This window comes from Astatotilapia calliptera, chromosome 11, assembly GCF_964374335.1.
Source record: "Astatotilapia calliptera chromosome 11, fAstCal68.1, whole genome shotgun sequence".
NCBI lineage: Eukaryota > Metazoa > Chordata > Actinopteri > Cichliformes > Cichlidae > Astatotilapia > Astatotilapia calliptera.
Genome location: NC_137432.1, coordinates 7,232,405 through 7,244,630, shown reverse-complemented (window position 1 = coordinate 7,244,630; position 12,226 = coordinate 7,232,405). Strand labels below are relative to the sequence as shown.

Here is a 12,226-nt window from a genome sequence, read left to right as displayed (position 1 = left end):
GTTACAAAATCAAGCCAAGGCAAGTATGTACAATTAACTAGCGTGATTAGATTGCTGCACAAGCACAAGCACACATAAAGCACTAGAATTACTTTTGAAGCATGTAAAGTAATCCAGACTTAAGTGATTGTGCGGTCATCACCACAGACAGACAGGTTGTCTACATAGCTGTCAGCTGCGTATTGTCTCTGCATGATGACAACAGTGAACTGCGGTCGATCGAGACACTGATGTTCAACAATAATCACCCTCATTAGTCATCCGTGTGTGTTGTTGTCCTAGATTAAACAATGAAATAAACTCAAATCCCTGTTCAGAAAAGTCCCCTCAAATAAAGAAAGCATGAATAGCAAATTCTTCTAAAGATTAGTTGCTATGTTTCAATTAGCAACTGATTTTTTTTTTTTTAAAAAACAGGCTTGAGAAAGCCAGTGATGATATATGGACCATCATACGTGTTGTCCTACTGTGCAAGCTAGAGTCCACGCTCTGGGTTTTTGACTTGTGATCAGTGGTTTGGAATTAGTGTGAGAAAATGTTAAACCTTGTCCTGTCCCCTGTGATGTGGTGCTCATGTCAACATATGGTCAAAAGTGTTAATGTGCTTAATTAGGCCGGCACTCTGAGCAGCAGAGAACATCCCTGCTCATTAAGTCTGATAAGGAGAAAAAAAGAAAGTTGCTCCTAATGTATAGGAACAGCGACCTTTGCCTGATTAATGCAGAGTGGGACTGGCGCGCAGTGACCGGGAAGCTCCAAAAGGACTCGGAGCTGCAGCACTTTAACTGCATTATTATCACACTCATTTTCCTTAGTCAGCTTCTGGTCTCACTACAGTTTTATGGCTGCTCAGAGACTCAGCTGAGAGATTAAGGACTCATAACAAGTTGTTTCATGTAGAGTGTCACCTCTAATGTCCGCTTACAGCAGAATGAAATGAGCCATTAGGCCTGACCTATCTACCCCGGTTTCTGTTGAGATTCTGAGAGAAATGTCACTGTGGCTCGTGCACTTTGTGGCGTGCAGCAGGGCTCTCCCAGGATAAGATCCAGGAGGAGGGGGGTGCACGGTACAATGAGGAATATTTACAGTAATTTGTGGCGCGTTCTTCCTTCACACATTTAAAATGCATTAGAAGCCACCGATAGCCCATGACCACTGACACTCCCGCCAACGCACAGCCTGTGCCAGGCGTTTAGGTTTGTTTGTGGAAGTAGGTCCATCCACATTAAAATGCAGACATAAGTCAACTCTCCTGCTGGATATAGAGGATAAAAGCTGTAGAAATCCACAGCAAAAGAAACTGTTCCCGTCCACAGTAGCTTTCCTGCCATTTAGAATAATTTGTTTGTAAAAGGAAAAAGGCTAATTTGGATTTATGATTTAGTGAAAAGTTTACATTTTTTTGTAGAAAAAAAGTTTGATTTGAATCAAAGTTTTTCTCTGTTCTAAGCAATTCACTTCTACATACTTTTATAAGTGACCCAGCTGCCTGGAACAGGAATGTGTCAGAATCAGCCAACTCCAATCTGGCCCACTAAACGGCCTTGGAAAATGTGAAGGAGGGGAATAGATTTTGAGCTTTTATCTGTATTTTCACAAGTTTTACAGCTTTTCCTACTATAATAAAGACCTCCCCAATGGCCACTCATGATGTGTCACACCTGGCAGCAGATCACACCTGTCCTGCTTTGTCTTCGCTGCCTCCCTGAACATTTTAGGAGGGATTTCACTGCTAAACTTTTAATGAATGTTTGGATCTGGTCCTGAGCGCCTCGGCAGAAGTGTCGACCCTGTACGACCGAGTTCACAGGCTTGATCCTAAAGTGGGGCCTTTCTGGCTGTTCGGAAATTGAGGTTTAAATCTAAAGGTGACAGCGCTTTTTCCATCAGGGCCACTCAGCTTTGGAACAACCTGCCTGAGGAGATAAGGCTTGAAAATCTGTGACTTCCTTTAAGCGACTTGGAAGAAATACTTTTTTTAATCAACTTACTTATATGTGATGTCACCTTTTCTAACAGTTTTGTTGTTTATGTGTCTGTTTTCTGTTTTTTATGTTGCTTTTGCAGTTAATATGGATTTTATTCTTTTGTCGGAGGTTATTTTTTACACTGTGTTTTGTATTTTTGCTTTCCTTTCTGTTTTTTTTTTTAAAGCTCTGTCCTAACTCTGGATCTACTGTTATTGTGGTGGGGGGGGGTTGCTTTGGGTTGGGGGGAATATTGGAATAGAGGTAAATGAGCAAAACTTGTGCTATTACAGTAGATTTACTGTAGCAGTTTTACCTTATAAACATTTCTACTTCAGAAGTACAATTTCTAGTTAGAGACATGTTTATCAACTATAAGCCAATTTGCATAGCCATGGACACACTGGAGCAGAGCTGGTTGACTGTAAATACACAATTTACTAACTCAAAGAGGCATAAAATGTTAAGTAACTCTTAATTAATTGTGGCATTTGTTGACCTTATCCTTCCTTCCTGTCACTCATAAGTGAACATAATCGAATTATGCACTCTTAAGGCTGTATGTAACACAAACACGCCGTTGAAAACAAACGGTGATGTATTTTTGATCTAGTGTGGTAATTGTGTGCTATAATTGAACAGCCATATCACAATATTTTAAAAGGAGACATCAGGTGTTTTTCCAACAACCTGTTTTTGTGCACATTTCAATGGAAATTCTGAACGTTCTTGAGGAGTTTTTACATTGTTTGATGTGCAAATGTTTGTACGAGTACAAACACGGAGACATGCCAGGTGAATAAATGATTGTATAAATGATGCATGTGACCTCCACTTTGCTAGGCTTACATAGGGGCAGATGAAAAACATCAGATCTGTTTGCAATGATGAAACTGAAACCCTAATAATATCAGATCAAAGTAACAGCAGTGCTTTATATCTATTCTTCTTAATTTCATGTATAACTGCATTCTTTTCTCAATATGGCTTTTGGAAAAAATACTGGAATGCGTTATTACTTAGATGTACTGGTCAAATCATATTAGTACCACATTCAGTCAGTTGTAAGGTTGTTAAATAACCAACACAAACATCATCACAAACCCAAAGAACATAATAAAATGTTATTTATTATAATATTATATAACATTTTGAAAAATGTTGAAAAACTTTAGCTTATAGAAATAAAACTGAATTTAATTAGAATTTCTCAAATTAAAGCCATGTGCCCACATAAGTAGGCAAGAAGTAAGTGTTGAGTATCTCCTCCAGGACACCACAGGTTCACGTCCCATTTAGGAGCTTTGTGTTCTGTGCTTTGTTTCTTTCTTTTTTTTTATGCCCTGATTTGTTTTCATTTTGCTGGCTTTGCACTTTCACTTGCTCCTTGGCTAGGTGACTTGTAGTTTAGTCGACTACTAAGCTAGGATAGATTTAGAAAAGATGCAAGGCTCACTGATCGTGCTGCCCTGTATGTCACACGCTGACGTCAGTAGCCTGCGTGCACGGCACACATACGATTCATCGTTTCAAACTGCACCATACTTCAAACCATAACCCTACTGCTCTTTATTGTTGATGACTGCATGTGTGAACAAACACATGGGCATTGTTTTTTTTTTGCAGTGCATCATTTTTGGTAGCATAATTTAACCCACATGCAACACACGAGCCTGCGTGCCTGAGGAATTCATCTCCTCCTCAGACAGTTAGTCAGAGCTCTCTCGGGGGAGGTGGGTCGCTCCGTTTGCCTGGGCTGTGCTGTCTGATTTTCTTGATACTTTGTCTTTTTTTTTTCTTTTTTATCTTCCTCAGTCAGAGGGAATGAGAAGGATTTTTGCTGCATGACTGCAGCCTGTAATGTCTCTGCTGCCTCTAGCTCCTGCATTTGCTCATGCTGTGCCTCTTTGTGTCATCTTTTTTTTTTCTGTGTGTCTGAACTTAAATATACCTGCATATTTTCATGTTTACATACTCTTTTGAATGGCCTGTAAAATTGTCTGTATTTATGTCTGCATTGTAGGAGATTTGTTCTTTTCAAAGATGGCTTGGAAGCACTAAGGCTTTACTGGATGTAAATCATTTTATCAAACAAAGCTAAATGTCTTTTTAAAAAAAAATCTTGCTCTCAGCTTCTTCAAAGAACAGTAGTTTCACTCTGTGGGACTCTTTTATTTATTTTCTGCATTGCTAAGTGTTTCATGTCTCTGTTGTCTGGTACTTTCAATACAGTCTTTACTTTCTGTCTTATTTTCAGATTGGATGGAATGGGTAAAATGGCAGTGGTTGAAAAAGCTTGTTTCTACCGTAGACAAGTCAAAAAGTTCAAAAGTTTTGACCCGACATGGGTTTTCTTATACCACTTTGCAGAATCTACCTGTCAAGCATTTGATTCTGTGATAAATATTGCCTGTAGCTGTAGTATTAGTCGCAGAGTGGAGGTTTTCTGTGCCTTTTGGAAGTGATTTTTCAGTTAAAAAAAAGTCCAGGAAATGTTGAGAGAGTATATAAAATGGAAAGAAACAATTAAAAAAAACAACAAAGAAAATGCATTCTTGTGTTGGCACCATGCTGTGTGTAAAAATGTTTGGAATTCAGTGTTCGGTTATCACATAAGAGTACATAAACTGCACTCAACATGTTCAACCCATCTGCTCTGTGTCATTTTATATCAAAGAAATGAAAGTTAACACCCTAACCACTTCGTCTCCAGTCATGCACGACCATCAGATTTGGCTTTAACTCAGAAAAAGATTCAGGTTAACAGGTGACCTGCTGTTTACGTTTAGTATTGTAAGTTAAATAAAAGTTGCGTCTGTGAAGTCAAATAAAAAATACAAATAAATTACACAATCTGGCTGAAATGTCTAATCTGTCAGTATTTGTACATGGTAGTACTGTACTTGTGTTCTGTCACGAATTCCTGGTAATATTGGATTTAAACGCAGCGCTCACTCACTGCTGCTAATAAAGCTTCATATTCACGCCAGGTTGACTTCATTTCTTTCCTCGTTGTTGCAAAGACTTCATTCCACCAATCACAGACAACCCCAGAACTCAAATACAGTCAAATCACAGCAACACGGAAGGCTCCTTTGCGGTCTTATTGTCAGAAGGAAGGCCCTTGCGGCTCATCCGCTTTACATTCGTTCTGTAGCTCAATAAATTCATATGTATGAGCCCAGTGTTTACGCCTACAGTCAATCTCTGTTTTTCTCTGTTCCTTATTTCTCGTCTAATCCGTCCAGTCTGTTCCCATCTTTTTGTCTTAGTTTGATGATTGGGACAGCTAGCTAATCAGCTGCACTACTACTGCACATCAGGAGACATTTTAAGTAAATCCTTTGAGAGCCCTTGAGGGAAAGGCTTTTGATCAGTTGTCTCTTTATGGAAGTGTAGGCTAATTTTGCCCGATGGCTCTTGCCTCTTTATAGTCTTTGTGTGGAGCTCTTGTGTCGGTATGGATTGTCAGATTAGGTCTATATTTGTTCTTTGTTTGTTTGTTGTTGTTGTTTTAAACACATCTGCATGACTTAACTGAACTGCACACACACACACAAAAGCCAACAGTACAAGTATTTCTATACCATCTATCACAGAGTGGCTAGCTTCCGTGTTAATGGCATCCACTTCCTGTCTGTCGTTTGCCAGCATTTCTGTGCCTTATGCGTCCGTCGGTATGCGTCTGTCAGTCCGGCCTCTTGACACTACAGTTGATGCATGGCCAGATTAAGCCTGTCAGATTTATCACACTCGACTGGCAGTCAGCGCGACGCAGAGCCAGATCAGACAAGGATTTGACGAATGACGCCTTCAGCCTACCTTTGTTTGCTTCTTGCTTTGCCAGTCATTTTGTGCACCATTACACACTTTAAGATAATTTATTTATCTGTTTTTTTGGCCTGCGGTGAATGATATATTAGATAATTCCCCTGAAAGGGGGTTTAAAAAAGGAGGTTTAGAGGTTATGTTTTTAGATGTTTCTGCTTTATTGCCCGAGAAAGGTAAAGGATAACGTGCACTTGTTGTGTTATTAGTGTGTGACAGCTCAGTAAGTACGGATTAAAAAGGAATGTTTTTGGACTGAAACCAACTAAAATTACCCACTAAGAGCTGTGTTTAATGCGGTCTTTATTCGCAAGTCCAGGAAGACTGGAGTGACGCCTCTGAAATACTAAAAAGCAAAAGAAAAATATGGGATCTATATTTTTCTTGAGAAATCAAGCATTAACTGTCTATGACACAAGCCTGTGTTTCTCACTGTCCGTCACAATACATTATAGCACAGTGTGATACCATGTTATACAATAGAAGACATACTGTAAGATAAAATAGGATGTGGTGTATGCATGAATGTGGACTAAAGGAGGAAAATAAACCTGCAGGTAAGTTGGATGCTTCTGGGATAGGTAGCTACGTGTTGTTTAGCTCTCTGCTGCTTTTGCTACCTGTACTTAAAAAGTGCTGGATCATCTTCTTCTCAAAATGATTTTTGGAATGATATGAATATACAAACACATGCTCTCCACAGTATATTGTTACAAAGCTTTTGCTTTAATTTGACACATTGTTTCCGTCCAGTAAAAAAATGGCAATTGTTGGGTGTTGGTGTCCTTGTAAGACTAACAGTATGGTTTAAAGCCCTTACTGAGCTGTACGGCACTCTGCACTGTGCTCGACCTTAAGAGCCCATAAGCTCTGGCCGCAAGCCAAGCTCATCAAACTGGAATACAGTATGGATGAGACTAATGAAGCGGACTAAAGTAGATCTTCCATTAATCAGCTGTGAACTTGTGTAATCTTTGTCCATGTGTGTCAGAGTGTCGGTGTCCTTAAACTACTTGTCATTTGCACATTAGGAGAATGTTTTATTAAGACAAAGAGTCGATATTATTAAAGAAATGTGGAAAAGTATATGATTATATTTAATATACTTTAAACAGGGCTAACAAAGCCACACCCCCACCCATCTGTGGCTGGTTGTCTCTGTAGTAAAGACTAAGTTTTGTATGGTTAATGGATCTAACACAGTGCTTTATTATGTGTCTTATCACATATTTACTGTGATGGTCTTGCCTAAGAACACTTTGATGTCTATGTTAGAGGAGCTGGGGATCAATCCACTGGCTTTGAACTAACGTCATCGTAATGTTTTTTTTAAGACAGATACTGATATCAGTATTTGGTCATTTAAAATTCTGGTATTCTGATATATTGGCTGATATAATGTCCCTAACATTTCTTGTTTATTTCTTTTCTTGTTCTGCTCGACTTTTCTCAGTTGGTTGTTGTTTTGTGGCATTCCAGACATTTTTCAGCCATTATAAATGGTGATAAATTATCAAATGGCTTATATTAGCCAATAATATCAGCCCGTCAATAACAATTATATTGACTGTTGCATCTTTCAGAGAGAATAGTAGTTGTCCGTAAATGCATCAAGTAGTTATATCTGCCTGTGCTCTCTATAACAGTGCTATCTATAGGTATGTAGTAGATATGTTTGCGTATGCTTTAAAATCACAGAGGGCCAGTTGAAGTACTTTTCTTAGCCCTAAGTAACGTGTGCATGTTGCATGTAACCTAAGAAATCTGGTGATGGGATGTTAGAGTGGGCTGTAGGTTGTCAGAAAGGCAAATAATTTGAGACAACCCAAATGAACTTTAGGATCAAACAGAATCTCAGGCGCTTATCTGCAGCTGGAGGTGGAAAAAATGTTCAATTATTGTTAAAACATTCAGGGAAAATGGCCTCCAGTTTTCACATACTAGGAGTGTCGAGTTCATCAGTTACTTTGTCTTTTTTCCACACTTAGTTTGAATGTTTGAGTGTGCACACTGTGTCCACTACTCATTGTTTAATCCAAAGAAAGAACAGTGAATATATGAGCTAACCCGTCATAATCTCCAGGAGATCCACATTGTTTTATTGTCCAGCAGCAGAACATTTTGTATTTCCTTCGGCTGCCGCTGTCAGATACACATAAACAGTCCGTGAAAGCTTTTCTTTTTCTTTCTTTCTTTTTTTAATGACTCGTTTTTTCGCCACGTCTGTTGCGGCAGAACTCTGAATCACCTCGGTAGCCCCAGTTCTTTATTTGTTATGCAATCACATTCTTAGCATGCTTGAATTTTCAGCGTAACAGATGCGACCAGCCCCGTGGTTAAATAGTCTGTTCCCCAGTCCATGTTTGTCTGTCTGACTGCTGTCTCACTGATAAGCACATGTCCCTGTGTGACCCAGCGGAGGAGTCAGAGCTGGCTGTTAGAACTGCTAGTTGTCCCCATATGTTACAATGACAGACAGATAGTAGACACAGAAACACGCTCCCGTACTAATAATGCTCTGACGGAAACACTCCTCACTTTACCCACTTCACGGAGGCTAGAGGCCACACGCAGTCTTAACAGTTTAAGAACCCTGGAACAAAGCTTATAATTGTCATTATAAAGGTCTGCATAGGACTCTTTGCTCAAGTACAGTCTCTCAAGGCTACAATGCAGGCTGTCTTATTGGAGTTTATTTTATGACTGACAGATGGCAGCACGAATGCACTGCTGACTAAAAAGCTACTGAACCAGGGATCTTTTTGTGCTTGTTAGGCAAATATGTAAACCACTACATTATGGCGCTGCTAAGTACAGGGGTAGATTTTTGAAAATTTCACCCTTATGTAGGCAGTTTTCTTTAAAATGGCGAGATGGATTCAGCATAGTAATTCAAAAAGAAGAGCATAGCTTTCCTTACTGGAGGTCCACTCGTGAAGAGGCTGGAGACCGTAGACTACTTGCAGACTAAAATCTGTGAGTGATCAAAAGAAGATGGGCTCCAAGTTAAATTAATGTCAGCGTTTAGGTGACACATGCAGAGTGACTGCTGACAGCCATATAACAGTTCAACTGAGATTACATGTTTCCAGAGAGACCTGGCCAAGAGAGCAGCACAGAGTGTAACAGATAGAAACAAATATAGCCGACACACCGAACTCAACATCCAGATTGCACGAAATAATGTATCCAGAAGATGCGTAAAATCTAAGAGTCCAGGGCCTTCGCCATCTGCCTGCAGCCATCTGAGGTTGCAGTTTCTTTTTACATCATCCTCAGGTTCAAAGGTGATTCAGGCTGTTTGTCAGTTTGCTCAAATGTTCCAGGGACAAGCTGGATTGATTAAAATAGGCATATATGTTCTTTCAGAGGCACGTGAGAAAAACACGGTTAATGTCAGGGATCAACTGTGACTTATGCTCTAATGCCCGATGTAAATGATGCAGTAGCTGTTGTTATTATCAGGGATTTGGCACAATCTGACATTTCACTGAAAAAACAAAGAACAGATTGACTACATTGTCAGTGAACACTGATACTGTCAGTCGCTATAAAGTGAAAATGAATCCGCAGCTGAATTATTCATTAGTTTGATCGTTCAAGTTCAAACCCAACACACCTTTCCTGCCTACAGAAAAGTCTGTTATAATGAATGTACAGTAGTATTGGACTGAGCTGAAAGCATACATCCCTGGTGGCTAACATCACTGACTAAACAGTAATACCCTACTTTGTATTGCTAATGATTTTGGCTTTCTGCGTGTACATTTGTACATTTGGTTTGAACTCCCTTTTTTGAACTAAGGCACAGGCATAAAGCATAAGGAGTGAACTAGGGCAATAATTGAACAGACGTTTCCTTTCAGCCATCAGCTCTGAACTTTTCTAGACCCAGTGCAGCGTTACTGGACGGTGAAGGCTTTTTAATCTGCCAGCTCCCCGACGCAGAGCGGATGGTACTAGATCGCCGCAGTGCGAGACCAGCGCAATTAATTGTGCAGCGAATTCACAGCGAGCAAGGGGGCGTTATCTGCACCGCCTCTTGCGTACTCTATCGAGGCAGCACCCCCACCTACGCCAAACAGAGGTTCGCTACTTGCGAGAAGTAGTCGAAACCTCGCGTGTGAAAAAACGTGTTTATTAGCAAAGTGTTTGGCAGCGAAGTTCATAAGGTGGACCCAGTTACAGGAGAACGGGCATGAAGGTAACGAGAAAAGTTTAATGACTCCACGCACCGCCACGAAGAAGAGAAAACAACAAAAAACACTAAAACTCAATCTGCAAGAATGAGAAAAACTAAGTGTGCATACCACAGAGACTGGGGTAATGCACTAAAGAACTACAGCTTCCAGTCTCTGGTCCAGAGTTTCTTGATAGTATAAGACAAAGATCGGCGCTGGTACATTAAAGCCGAAACCTGATAGAAGCCTGTACCGGAGACAACAGCTACAAATAAGGCGCTATTTGTGTGTGTGTTTCTTTGGGTATTTTTCAGTAACAAACACTTGGTTTCCTGTGTCCCGTGGTGTTTGCCAGACCTCTGTGTTCTCTGCTCTGACTTGGAAGTCCTACAGCTGGATAAATCCAAAGATAAGACAGGAGACCAGGAGTTGTCCTTAAATGACCAGAGAACAAACATCCACCTGGAGCCATATTTTCCACTGCCTGCCAGGACAGCCTGTTGTCCTCAGATGACCCAGCAAACAAACAAACAGACAGACAGACAGATAACGATTCTACTCCTGGTTGTAGTAGTACAGACAGACAGACAGTCAGTGGGGTCAGGCTGCACTGACTTTCACATGTTTTCAGGAGCTGTCTGGAAAAAAAGAAGAAAACTTTAATAAAAAGAACTTTCTTCAGTCCTGCTGAAAACCCATTAAGGGTTTATACAATACAATTACTTTATATGCCATAAAATACTCTATAGATTCTGCTCCTGGACTTTTGAATAGGCCGCATGCTATTGTAATTCCTCCATCAGAATATGATGGTACAGTCTATCCACAACGCTATACAATAATGCCCCTATTACTACTGGAAGAGGCGCACATTGTGGAAAAACCCACTTTCTAATTTCTGTTTCCTTTCATTGGTTCAGCTCACAGAAGAATAACTTTGGAAACAGTCTGCCTTTAGAAAAAGCAAATAAATTCAGACTTTTTTTCTTGTTGGATATAATAAATAAATCAGTTTTGCTGAACTCATAGGGTAGCTGGGTTACTGTTACACGAGTATGTCAGATGATATTTATCACTTAGGTCATTTTTTAAACATCGAGGTCTTAGGGCCAGGACGGGTCCTCGGTGTTTATTAAGAGAGGTCCGACAGTCAAAAGGGTCTTCTGATTGTTGAAAATACGTCCTTTAAGCCTAAATTTAGTTATTTTTGTTCCTTTTAACTTTAGTCTTGGTGTAGCGGTTTACACTCTCACCTAAAAAGTTAGAAAATGTTTGATCCCAGGACACAAATCCCACTGGGATCCCATCAGAGCTACCAGCTGTGGCGACCCATGGGTCATTTCATTTTCGGTCCTCTCAATCAGAGGAGCTCTTTGATTGGCTGACCACTCTGAAAATAAGGATGGCTAACTTCGACCCTCTGGAATTTTTTCAAACTGTTACTCAGGCAAGAAATCGTCTCCTAGAATCACATGTTTTTCTGCGGGAGCCTGGAGAGACTCGGGACACTGGTGTTGTTTAGTCACCAGGAGGCAAAGTGATGAGTCACCTACAAGGCACATAATGAAGTATTTAACCCCCCCCCCCCACCCCCCACCCCCCACCCCCCTTACGTCACAGTGGCCCCGTTCTCGCCTCCACTTTTCCATTCGCCAGCCTACAAGCTGTTTGTGTACCCTGACCGTGATAAGGCTTGGTAAGAACAGGCGAATGGAGCTGAGATAAGACTGAGATCTGTCATATCTTTCCAAAACCTCAGACAGGGCGTGTGTTTGTTTACCGTCTGTCTGCTTTTTTTTTCACCATCAAATTCCTTCCCTCCTTCTCTGGTCCCATGTCATTTCTTCTCTTGAACTTCTTTAAACCTGCGTCTCTTCATCTTATGTTTGATTTCTTCCTCCTTTGTATCTCCCCCTCCCGTCTCATCTTTCCTTTGTCATTTTCACCGCTTTTTCCTAGCTCAACTTCCTGTGGGTTGCCTCCCTCCTTTATGTTTTGAGCATAGCTTTTCCTCCTCTGCGATTTCCCCTTTTCCTTCGCCCATCGTACCCCTTCCCTGTGTGCGCTGCATCACTCCCGCACCCTCATTTTACTGTCTGAACGAGGAGAAAATGGCTCGATCGGTTTTACACTGTTTTTCCCTTTTCTCCAGTCGTCCCTACCCCACCTTCCTCCTCCTCCTCCTCTCTCCCTCTCCTCTTTTCTGGGTTTTTATTCCGTTCCCAGACACAAAAAAGCAGCACTTGG

General features: G+C 40.7%; 1 protein-coding gene across 1 annotated transcript in view; it reads left to right on the top strand.

Annotated features, from left to right (window-relative positions):
- Window positions 1-12,226, top strand: part of ldlrad4b (low density lipoprotein receptor class A domain containing 4b) — a 264,501-nt gene that overhangs the window by 72,157 nt on the left and 180,118 nt on the right. The window lies entirely within an intron of this gene.